The sequence below is a fragment of the Pithys albifrons genome, chromosome Z (genome assembly GCF_047495875.1).
Source record: "Pithys albifrons albifrons isolate INPA30051 chromosome Z, PitAlb_v1, whole genome shotgun sequence".
Lineage (NCBI taxonomy): Eukaryota > Metazoa > Chordata > Aves > Passeriformes > Thamnophilidae > Pithys > Pithys albifrons.
This window is the reverse complement of record NC_092497.1, coordinates 34983445-34995649: the sequence shown is the minus strand read 5'-3', so window position 1 is coordinate 34995649 and position 12205 is coordinate 34983445.

The following is a 12205-nucleotide window of genomic DNA, read 5'->3' as shown; positions in this document are numbered from 1 at the left end:
AATAGCTCTTCATTGTTCTGTAACAGCTGAGGCTATTTTTCATCTCTGGATTTTAACCAGTGTGTTGCTGATCCAATAAGCAGTTTTATGCAACCAAGTCTTCTATGCAACTAAAACTACAGTGGAATCCAGACAAGATTACATGGGTAAATATGTTGTAAATTTTAGCTAGTGATTTTATGCCCTCACTAGTCTTTTGAACTTCTCAGCCTTTCTTGGCTTGCAAACTCTAAGATAAAACTCCCAATCAGCATTATCTTCATTTACAAAAAAAAATTAACATTTCTTTAATGGTGATTATCTTGAATCTGAGTTTCCCACAGGAAAGTTAAGTGGAAGGTTATAATTCTTGTATGAATAGATGGACTATAAATCAATCACATCTGAACTGTGTTAAACCCTCCTGAATCTCTCTCTCAGGACTATCAGCAGGACAAAGCAAGTTTTTGTAAATTACTCGAGTCTTGGATATTGTGCTAAAGACTTCATCACATATGTTTCTTACAAGCAATTGTCATGGTCAACCCTGTGTTTTCTGTGTTTGGTTTTATATAGCTTTTTATTATTTTTATTTTTACATTTGCAAATACCTTGATTTAATTGTTTAATTTCAACCATCTTCATGTTCTTCAGAAAGTTCTCTTTGGTCTTTGTGGCCTGAATGCTCTCACTACTATGGTTTGCTTGGGCAGTGACTCCCCTGCATTACTTACAGAAGCTTATATCAAGGAGATCCTGCCTAGTAAGTGAGCACCAAGCATTGCCTGCTGTGAACTGGAGTACTAACAGTATTACTGTATTACCCAGTTCAGCAATTTCTATGGCCCAGAAGGGTTTTAGCAGAAGTTTTGTTTGATTAGGATGTATGTCAGAATGAAGACAATCAGATTTCCAACTCTGATGATTTTGTCCCACTCCTGCCTCCTTCCTATTTTGCAACTTTTAATTCTGGTCCTCCACAAATGAGTCACAGGTAAAACTGTACACTCTTCACTCTCCTTCTTTCTTTTGGTGTCTTTAGAAACACTACCTAATCTTTTTATTTGAAAATTGTTTTCTCTGTTACAGACTGAAAAAGGTTTGTGACTTCAGGAAAAAAAAAAGAAAACAAACCTGTGGATTTTGGAGGTAGTGTAAATACAGTGTGGCTAAGGGGTAAAATTTTGTGGTTTTCATTTTAGATTCTATAGAAACTCTTTCTGGGTAAGAGAATACCACAGTTTGACACAGCTGAAAGCTTACACGATACTATCAGGAGCAGGGCAGGGCAGCAATGGGAAGTCACTCGCAACAACTTGGCAAGACTTCCATGAGACCCTGAATGGTGGTCCTCTCAGGGACCTTCCTGCCAGAGTGCTTAGAATTCCTACTTTTTGCAATGTGTGGGACTATTATTTCTCTGTTTCATCAGGAATAGTTTGTATGGCTTTCAAGACTCTGTGGTCCTGACAGAGGTAATCACAGATCCTGGGATTGCCTAAAAAAATGGTGTCATGGCACAGCAGGAAGTTTTAGAATGAACAAATCCTCTAAAACACCAAACCCCAAACATTACTAAAAACCTCCTATGTAAGTCTTGGTTCAAGCTGCTTCTGAGAACAGAATGGTATGTGATCTCTTTGGAAGAACAGATATATATTGAAACATTCTTTTCAGAGTTCCCCAGCTTTAAAATGGAGCTGTCAGTCTCTGTCTGGCATGTCATTCTAGATGATTATCTCCTCCCCAGCAGCTTTCTTTTCTTTTCTTTTCTTTTTTTTTTTTTTTAAGTGCAGTAGGTGCTCCTGATTAACACTTCTGTGATCTAATATTGAGTAGCTACCTTGCCTGTAACTGTGCTAAAACTTGTCGATAGTAACATTTGACACATCTTTCTGAAGTCAGGCTACTTGTTTCAGGGTGTTCAGGGTAGTTACACAGCAGTGCAGAAATTAAAGCAACAGATAGGCTTAATTTCTGTTCTTGGCAGGTGGGTAACTAAGACTCAGCCCAGGCTGGGCCCTGCAGAGTGGCTGAGATGGCACTTGTCACCCTCCTCACAGTTCTTGCTCACAGACTGTTCCCTGAACACCATGGTGCATCTGTGGCTCAGCTTTCAGTGCTGAGCTCCTATGGTCCCCACATCCAAAACCAATGTGTGAAAGGCGGGGTGACAGGAACAGCATCCTGGGAGGAAAGCCACGATCTGCAAGATCCACGTGGGGCCACTTCAAAACAGATACATCCTTCTGAAAAGGGAAACACTGCAGTGATCAAAGCTTGTGCCAAGGACATGTTTGGAATGGGTAGCCGTTCTCTTCCACTCTTCACATTGCAAAGGCAGAGGCTCTGCTATGCAAGCCAATTGTTTTGCTCACTTGTTCACAGGAAAACTTTTACACTTAATGATAGAAAAAAACCCCTAACATTACAAATGTCTGGCCAACTCCTACTTCTAATCTTGCTATTTTATGCATAAAAATAGCAATTAGAGTATTTTTCAGTGTTGGCACAGTACAAACTGTTACAGCTGAGTTTCCACATGAAAAACAAAATACAAAATTGGCCAGGAGCTGGATTTTTATGATCCTGATGGGATCCAACTCAGGATATCCTGTGATTCTATGAATGTGAATTTAAAGGAACAGGCAATTCATGTGGGGCAGGCAGCCAGTTGCCTTGGGCCTAGAAATTTACCTCAGTCCAATTTAAAGTATATTTTGGGTACATTTGTAAGTAAGGGACTCAGGGGAATGCTTTCCTAGTTGCATGTTCTGTAATAAGTTTTAACATTATATGTGTTGGACACAACATTAATTTTCAAGGTGGGACTGAGCTGGGTAGGCCAGATCAGGTATGTTTAAAAACAAAACTAAGATTCAAAATGTATATAATTTTGTGGCTTACCTTGAATTTAAGTTCACCATGAACTTACTGGGAAAATATGAATAATGTCAAGGGACCCTTAGTCTCTTTTGTATATTCCAAAATTATTCTGAAGCTTTATGGAGCAGATTAAATAGACCGATATTAAAAACTAGTAAACATGTTGTATTTTCCCCGTTTTTGAGACTAAAAAAGCAATGATCAGCTATCAAAATACCAACTTTCTCAGATTTCTCCATGCATTAGCTCCACGTCTTGACAGGAGTCTTTTACAAAAGGGCTCCCAGGTTCTCATTTTGGAAGTTTTATTCTTTTTTTGGCTGTGCAAACTGTCTTCCATAGGCATTTTCAGCATTCTCCTCAGCTTGCAAGAAAATAGTTTTCATAGTCATCTTTGTTCCCTCCAGCCAGAGTCCAGAGAAGCCCTAAATTCTGGGATGAAGGACTTGCTTTTATGTCTTGCATTGCTTTGTAGGGAGTTGCATCCTCTAGTGATGGCTGTAAGCTTGACCAGGGTTCAGAGAGCAAAACATGGATTTCTGTGCATTGCTTGAGGTTACTGCTCAGTATTAAATCAGCAATTTAAAATGTGAAAAAAACCCCAGAGAATAACTGAGATGCTTTGGATCTCAGGCTTCTCTGTAGACTGTGTGGGGAAGGTCTCCTTGGTAGTTCTGCTGTCAACCACCACACTTTGCTTTGGTGTTAATGGGATATTGTAAATATGTGTTATAAAATTTGGCATTTGCCAGAAAAAGGTTTCTCCAGGCACTGTTCTGTTTTCTTCCCTCTCAGAGATACCTCCTAAGAGAATGATGATGCAGCAAAAGATCCTTGGGATTTCTGCTGTGTTTAAGGTTTCAGAGAGCTCTTTGAAAACTGGGGAGTAAGGTTAGCCATGAGGTGCATTTGTGAATCAATCCACTCTAATATGCTTAGTCAAGCATTATCAGTAAAACAGCCTTTAGTTTGAGTTTGGCTTTTTCTGTGCAGCTGAACATAAAACACAACATCAGAAGTATTGTAAATTTTAGTTATAATTAAGAATTGAGTAGTTCACAAAATGTCCAAAGATGGTGGAAGCTCTGGGGAACACACTACAGAGGCACCTCCTAAGGAGCAACTTCATGTCATCTTCTGCAAAATGTGTTGCAGCTCTTGACAAGTTCCTTACTGTGACAGAGATCCCAAAATCTGAGCTGATATAGGAAAGCCAGTGGCATTTGATAGGAGATGATGTTTTTCTGCAGCTGGAAAGCCATACTAACAGATTTGCTCCATGCTGTTTGTTGCAGAATACTTGTCTCCAATGGGCTTTTGTTGCCCCATGTTTATGCAATGCAAATCAATGGTGTTGAGGTGTTCTTCCCTCTGGACCCTCCTCCCCCTTATGAAGACGAAGACTTGCAGAGCTCGAATGTCTCTGAGTAGGGATGGGTCACAGGACTTTAAAGTGATGTATTTTTTCCACTACAAGGTAAAGTTGCACCGAGGGGTGGTAAACAGAATTCAGGAGGGTATGTTTGATCACAGCTGTGGCTTGCTGTAAATCCCACCAAAATGTTTAATTAATTACCTCTAGAGTTGAAAAGTTTTCCCCACTTGGAAAACTCTGCCTGGGCATGGGAGAAGGAGCAGAAAGCACCATGGAGCACACCTGTTGCTGGTTATTCTAGAAGACCTCCTTACTTTTCTTCCCTTATACACCTGTACTCCTCCCACAAGGGACTAGGTCGGGGTTTTGCCATGACTGGTGATCCCTTTTCACTGATGTTTTCAGAAGACAGGTACTTTCCCCCAAAATACTCAATAGTGATGCCAAAGGGGTTTTTGTTCTGATTTTCACATTTTGTAGATTTTGGGAACACAGTAGTTGTAGATTTTTAGAGGGTTAATATTTCTAACAGTTTAAGTTTAATGCCTTTCTATCACTACCCCTGTCCCAGAACAGGGAGCTCAAATTCCTTTAGTTAATTTATCTTGTTTAGACTCCTTTCCAAGGTAAAGAGCTGAAGGATATCAGAAGGCCTACAGAGCGAAACATAAACACAGGTCAAAGTGACCCGGAAGTCAAAACTGTATGAGCTCCAAGAGACCTTTGTGTGCCCGAGGAAGAAGAATTGATGAAGACAGAGGGTCTTGACGACCCCAGACCCAATTCCAGGGGTTGGACCAGGGGTGGGACTGGGGCTGGACTGAGAAATGTGTAAAGCAATGATTGGAGGGATCTTATTATAAAAGCCATGGAAACTAGAACTGGGGTACATGCATGTCATCCTGTATTCCTGTGGGCTGTAGGCCCTGTGTTATTAAAGGACCTTTACTTTTTATCTTACCCTACATTAATGTGGCTCGGAGTTCTGCTTGGGGAGGGGTCACTCACGGCATCAATAGGATAAAATTGGCTGACCTAGATGGTTAACATTAGTATTTGACATTCATTATCTTTGATTTTACAGTGGAATTAAACACTTATGCCATAGTCACTGTGAAGTTAAGCTGAAGTATTTCCTTTCTGAAGTGGATGTTGCAGTTCTTAGGAAATGCCAGAGAAAAATGGTGACTTGTAATTTTTGAACTTTAGTATTTCATTCCATGCCAAATAAATGTCATGAAAGGTGTTGATTCAGGGGAAGTGAGTGAAGGACAGGCTTCTGAAGGTAAAAAATATATTTTAAAATTTGTTCTAGAATAGTTCTACTTGACACAGATAAGTTAATGTAGCAACAACACTAAGTTCTCTGAAGACAGCCACCATACTGTGATCCAAAAATACAGAATTATGATTGTTTTGGGCAATGGGAACAAGGATTAATGTTTAAAATGCATAAAAAGTTGTTTAGAATTAAGATACAAAAAGAAAAATATATTTCCTTTTTAGTAACCTACAACCTTAGTTGTTAACACTACATCCACATGTTTGAAGAAATGATGTCCACCTCCAGCACTTCATTTAGTTTAGTGTATGTAATGGGGCCTGTTAATGTTTTGTTGCTGATGAAAACATGAAAAGGTTAGAATAATGCTGTACTATATGGAGCTAAATTAGGAATTATTCTATTATACAGCCCAAACTGGAAGAATTACTAAATTTTTTCTGCATCCTGGAACAGGACATAACTTGACTCCTCTTTAGAGACCACATCAAGCTTTGCTCAGCATTGTTTTAGAGTACTGTGCCAATGTTTCCAAGTTATTTTCAGCCTAATCTTTGTTGCAGTGTATGCTTGTGGTTAAACACTTTTGGCTTCCAGGTAAGTCACAGGCAGCTTTTTCAGTACAGCCTGTGAAAATCTGTTCCAATTTTAATTTGAAGGTAGCATTATGGCAAGATAGTCCTTTGTGCAACAGAGGAATTCTGTGCCTATCAGCACAATATTCAGACCACAGAAGAGGAGAGACACTGTGGCAGGGGAGAAGTCCCAGATATTTCATTGACTGTGGCCTGTTGTCTGCCAACCTGCTTCTCGAACTGTGAAAACTTCAGTTTGAAGCATATCCATTGATATTGTTCCTATTAAGTGATGTCAGGGGGAAAAAAGGGTTTACAAAAAGTCATGCTTTAACCAAATGTCAACTCTATCAAAATTCCCTTAAACTGACAGTCTACCTGAAATCTCTGAAAACAAGCACTTGAATGCTTCTGGTGTCTCGCCAGCTGTTACAATCAGACAGAAATCTAGAAGAGCTGTAGCAAAAAGCTTCATTCTCAAGGTCTGCTTACTGATAAACTCCTCTTGCATTCTCTGAGCTCTCTGAGCACAAACAAAAATAGGATCTCAAACACAAGGCTACGTGGTGAATTCTTAAAATTATGATAATGAGAAACAGGATAAGAATAGTATAGAAAATGCAACTGCTGTGAAGCATAGTCCAGAAATTTGTTGTTGTTGTTGTTGTTTTTTAAATGCTATCATGAGGCATTGTTTGAGACAATTGTATTTAGAAATTTGCTTTGCAAAAAGTAGACCTATAAGCACATATAATTGTACCCTTCACTCCGTTGTTTTAACAGGTTTCTCCAATATTTTTGTTTATAAAGAGATCTCTAAAGAGACACTTAAATATCGGCCTGGCTGTTAAATTCAGATTAAAAAAGGGAAAGCGAGCATCCTAGAACAGAAAATTAACTTTGCATCTTCTAGATGCCAAGGTTTCCCAGGGGCAATGAATTCAAGAAAAAGAAATACACTGAGCAGTATCTCTTCCTTTATTTATATTTGAGGAGGTGTACAGCATCTGGCTGGCTGGAGTTAATTTTCTTCATAGCAGCCCATGGTGCTGTTTTGGATTTGTGACCAAAACAGTGTTCATAACACACAGTAGTTCTTGGGCAGCGTTGAGGCTTGGTCCATCTCTTACTCTGCCCTCCTCCCTGCAGACTGTAAGGTGGGGAGGGGACACAGATCTACCTGATCAAAGGCATGTCTCATGTCATATAAAATCATACTCTACTATAAAGACCTGGGGGTAGTTTTACAGGGTTGCCATTTTTCAGGGACTGGATAGGCAGTAGTCTTTGGTGATGAGCACCTGCTTTTGCATTGCTTGTTTTCCTTTGCATTTGTTGAGGTTTTTCCCCCTCCTCACCACCCCTCAACTGTCCTTATGTCAGTCCATGACTTCTGCCACTTTTGCCATTCTAATTCTCCTCCCCAGTTTGCTAGGGGAGAGTGAGTGACTGGGGGACTGAGCTGCCGGCTGGAGTTAAATGACAGTGGGAGGGAAATACAGAATGGAGACATATCTTGGAAATGTGGCAGAGTAAGTCTGTGGACTGTCTCAGCTGGTGCACTGTAATCATCTATAAATAAAACTTTCATGGTTATGTTGGCAGTCTGTCATGCAGAGCATTTGTGCATGATGCCACCATTCCCTTGGCTTCATCAGGGCTGATCAATTAAGCATAGTTCCTGATGAAAGTTAAAGCTGTGCACTGGTCTCTGCCAGCAGAACCAGGGGAATCCTGACTGCCGGCTGCAGGAGGAGCTCTAAGTGTCTCTATACCAGCTAAAATGGTTTTGTTAACTTCAAAAGCACTCCTGTCAAGCAGAATGGTACTTTCCCTGCTGACTGTAGTGGGAAGGCATACAACCTTCTACTGCTGGCAGGGGATGCTTCGTAGCTGCTTTGTATCATCACATATTAGGCATATGCATTTCTAGCCAATTACATCTCTGACATCTGAAACATTAATATTATGAAGAATTATCATAAGATCATAAAGTTGGTTCATCAATGTGTCCTAATCCCCACTCCCTGCAACAGTGAAGGGGAGGAGATAGGGTTTGGGGAGGAAGGCCAGGTGGGTGGAAGATGTTTTTAAGATTTGTTTTACTTCTCATTATCCTACTTTTACTTAGGTTGGTAATAAATTCAGCTAACATCCCCAAGTTGAGCCTGTTTTTCCCATTATAGTAATTGACGAGTGCTCTCTCTTTGTCCTTACTTCAAGTTATGAGCCTTTCATCGTATTTTTTTCTCCCCTGCCCAGTTGGGGGGAGTGATAGAGTGGCTTTTGTGGGTACCTGGCATCTTGCCAGGGACAATCCACCACATTTTTTTTAACTCTTGCATAAGCAAGAACATTGTTTTCTGTAGTATGTCAGGCATCATCAGATGGAGGTACAGAACCAGGCTGAGTGAGAAAAATACACAGCTTCACCCTGTCCTGTCTTTTAAATGGCAGTTATGGGAATTGCAGCATATAATTTCACCCTAAGAAAAAGGAAGATTAATTAATTGGAAGGATGAAACATACCACAGGAATTCAGGCAAATCTTTATTTTAATGAAGAACCTCATGAAACAAGATTTTTAATTCCTTTATAGGACTGGGGTTTTTTGCAAGGTACCTGATTTGCAAGAAGTGTGACCTCTCTGGCCATATACTGCCCTAACTTGGTAAAATTGCTTGTATGCAGGAGGATTTTTGACTCTATGAGATTTAGCTTTCTCTCCAAGAAAACTGTAGCTTCTTTCTCTCTGATCAGGTAGTTTAAGGTAATTTTTGTACTAGGCAAAACTGTAGTCTTTTACTGCTCTAGTTGCGCAAAACTGCAATGTTTAAAAAGGCTTGAGACCAGGGTTGCTGTTGAGTAACTGTGGGTCTGTGCATACATGAATTCACTTCCACGCTTTTGTGTCCAGTCTTTATAGATTTGCAGTGGTACTGAGGGGAAAAATAAGTAATAATCTCTATTAATAGCTTCAACAGTTTGCTTTATTCTGGCTCCTTTACCTTTACTGTTCCTGATTACTCAGCTGAAGAAATCTGTGAGTCTTCCAGCAGAGCGAACCTTTCTCCTTCAAATGCAAGCTGCAGGGCTGCTGGAGGGAACAGAGGAGCCCCTGCAGAAACAATCTAAAAGTGATCCTGTGCTTCTGTGCTGCCACTTGCCTCAAGGTGACTTGATTTTCTGTATTAATGTCCTTAGAAGAACGTTTTTCAGAAAGTTAGTCCTTTGAACCTAATACCTGCAGAAATCAGCTATTGTCTCGAGTACCTACACCACAGCAGTGTGTGCTTTGGTAAACCTTCTCCACCCAGCCCCTTAGTCTTGCTGCTCTTTTGGCTTTCACATCTAGGAATAGAGTCTGTAGCAGGCATTGTTAGTATGGATAAGAGGGAGGGATGTTGGAAGATGAGGAGTGGGGAGCACTTAGGATTTTTCAGTGCGCTGACATCCAAAATCTTGCAAGGGCAGTTGTCAATGTGAGCAATTTAAACAGAATCAGTTTGGGTACTTGGTACTAGCCTATAAATTTACTCCTCTTTTCTTGATCCTCATAGCGTAAAAAAAGCCAAAACAGACCCAAAACTCAACACAGCCCATCATGGAGAGCAGATGAAGCTGCTTTGATGTCAGTGATCCATCAGTTGTTGTGGGAAAACTGCTACTATGACTGTGGAGTCCTTGGTTAGAATCATAGAATCGATTGGGTTGGAAAAGACCTCTGAGATCATCGAGTCCAACCCTTGGTCCAACTCCAGTCCATTTACTAGATCATGGCACTCAGCGCCACATCCAATCTGCGTTTAAAAATCTCTAGGGATGGTGAATCCACCACCTCTCTGGGCAGCCCATTCCAATGCCTGATTACTCTCTCTGGAAAGAATTTTTTTCTGATCTCCAACTTAAATTTCCCCTGGCAGAGCTTAAGGCCGTGCCCCCTTGTCCTGTTGCTGAGCACCTGGGAGAAGAGACCAGCCCCCACCTGGCTAGAACTTCCCTTCAGGTAGTTCTAGACAGTGATGAGGTCACCTCCAGGCTAAACAACCCCAGCTCCCTCAGCCTCTTCCCATAGGTCCTATGCTCCAGTCCCTTCACCAGCCTTGTTGCTCTTCTCTGGACTCACTCCAGCACCTCAATATCCTTTCTGAACTGAGGGGCCCAGAACTGAACACAGTACTCAAGGTGTGGCCTCACCAATGCAGAGTACAGGGGAAGGATCACTTCCCTGGTCCTGCTGGCCACGCTATTTTTGATACAGGACAGGATCCCATTGGCCTTCTTGGCCACCTGGGCACACTGTTGACTCAGGTTGAGCTTCCTGTCAATTAGTACTCCAAGGTCCCTTTCTGCCTGGCTGCTCTCCAGCCACTCTGTGCCCAGCCTGTAGCGCTGCATGGGGTTGTTGTGGCCAAAGTGCAGGACCCGGCACTTGGCCTTGTTGAACTTTATCCCATTGGAATCAGCCCATCTCTCAAGTCTATCCAGATCCCTCTGCAGAGCCCTCCTGCCTTCCAGCAGGTCGATACTCCCTCCCAGCTTGGTGTCATCAGCAAATTTGCTGATGATGGACTCAATCCCCTCATCTAAATCATCAATAAAGATGTTGAACAGAACTGGACCCAATACAGACCCCTGGGGAACACCACTGGTGACCAGCCGCCAGCTGGATGCAGCTCCGTTCACCAGCACTCTCTGGACCTGACCCTCCAGCCAGCTCTTAATCCAGGAGAGGGTACACTTTTCCAGGCCATGGGCTACCAGCTTTTCCAGGAGTATATTATGGGAGACAATGTCAAAGGCCTTGCTGAAGTCCAGATAGACCACATCCACAGCCTTCCCCTCATCCACCAGGTGTGTCACCTGATCATAAAAAGAGATCAGGTTGGTCAGACAGGACCTGCCCCTCCTAAACCCATGCTGGCTGGGTCTAATCCCTTGTCCACCCTGAAGGTGCTGTGTGATTGCACTCAGGATGAACTGCTCCATAACCCTGCCAGGCACGGAGGTCAGGCTGACAGGCCTGTAGTTGCCAGGGTCCTGCTTGCAGCCCTCTTTGTGGATTGGGGTGACATTGGCCAACCTCCAATCATCTGGGACCTCCCCAGAGAGCCAGGACTGTTGGAAGATGATGGAGAGCAGTTTGACAAGCTCTTCTGCCAGCTCCCTCATCACCCTGGGATGGATCCCATCTGGTCCCATAAACTTGTTAGGATCCAGCTGGCTCAGTAAGCCAGTCACTATATCCTCCTGGAATACAGGAGGGCTATTCAGCTCCCTCTCCCTGTCTACCAGCTCCAGAGGCCAGTTTTCTTGAGGGCCACCTGTCTTACTGGTGAAAACTGAGACAAAGTAGGTGTAAAGTACCTCAGCCTTCTCCTCATCTTCCTTAACTATATTTCCCTCCAAGTCCAACAGAGAATGGAGGTTTTCCTTGCCCCTCCTTTTGTTATTAATGTATTTATAAAAGGACTTTTTGTTATCCCTAACTGAAATAGCCAAATTTACTTCAAATTCCACTTTTCTTTCCCTAATTTTTTTCCTGCATGACCTAGCTCTATCTGTAAATTCTTCATAAGTAGCCAGCCCTTTTTTCCATAGTCTGTAAACTTTCTTTTTATCCCTGATTTCTTTCAGAATCTCCCTATTTAACCCAGCTGGCCGTCTTCCCCTCCGGCTGGCCTTTCGGCACACTGGGACAGCCTGTTGCTGTGCACTCAAAATTTCCTTCTTAAAACATGTCCAATCCTTCCTGGACCCCCTTACCTTTAAGGGTTGTTTCCCAGGGTATGCTCTGAATCAGTTCTTTGAATAGGCCAAAATCTGCTCTCTGGAAGTCCAAAGTAGAGGTTTTAATGGTGGCTCTCCTTACATCCCTGAGGACTGAAAATTCTATTATTTCATGGTCACTATGCCCCAAGCGGCCTCCAACCACTACATCATCTACCAGCCCCTCTCTGTTTGTAAACAGTAGGTCTAGCGGGGCCTTAGCCCTTGTAGGCTTATTTACCAGTTGATGAAGGAAATTGTCCTCTATACACTCCAGGAACCTTCTTGACTGCCTCTTCTCTGCAGTATAAAGCTCCCAGCAGATATCTGGCAGGTTAA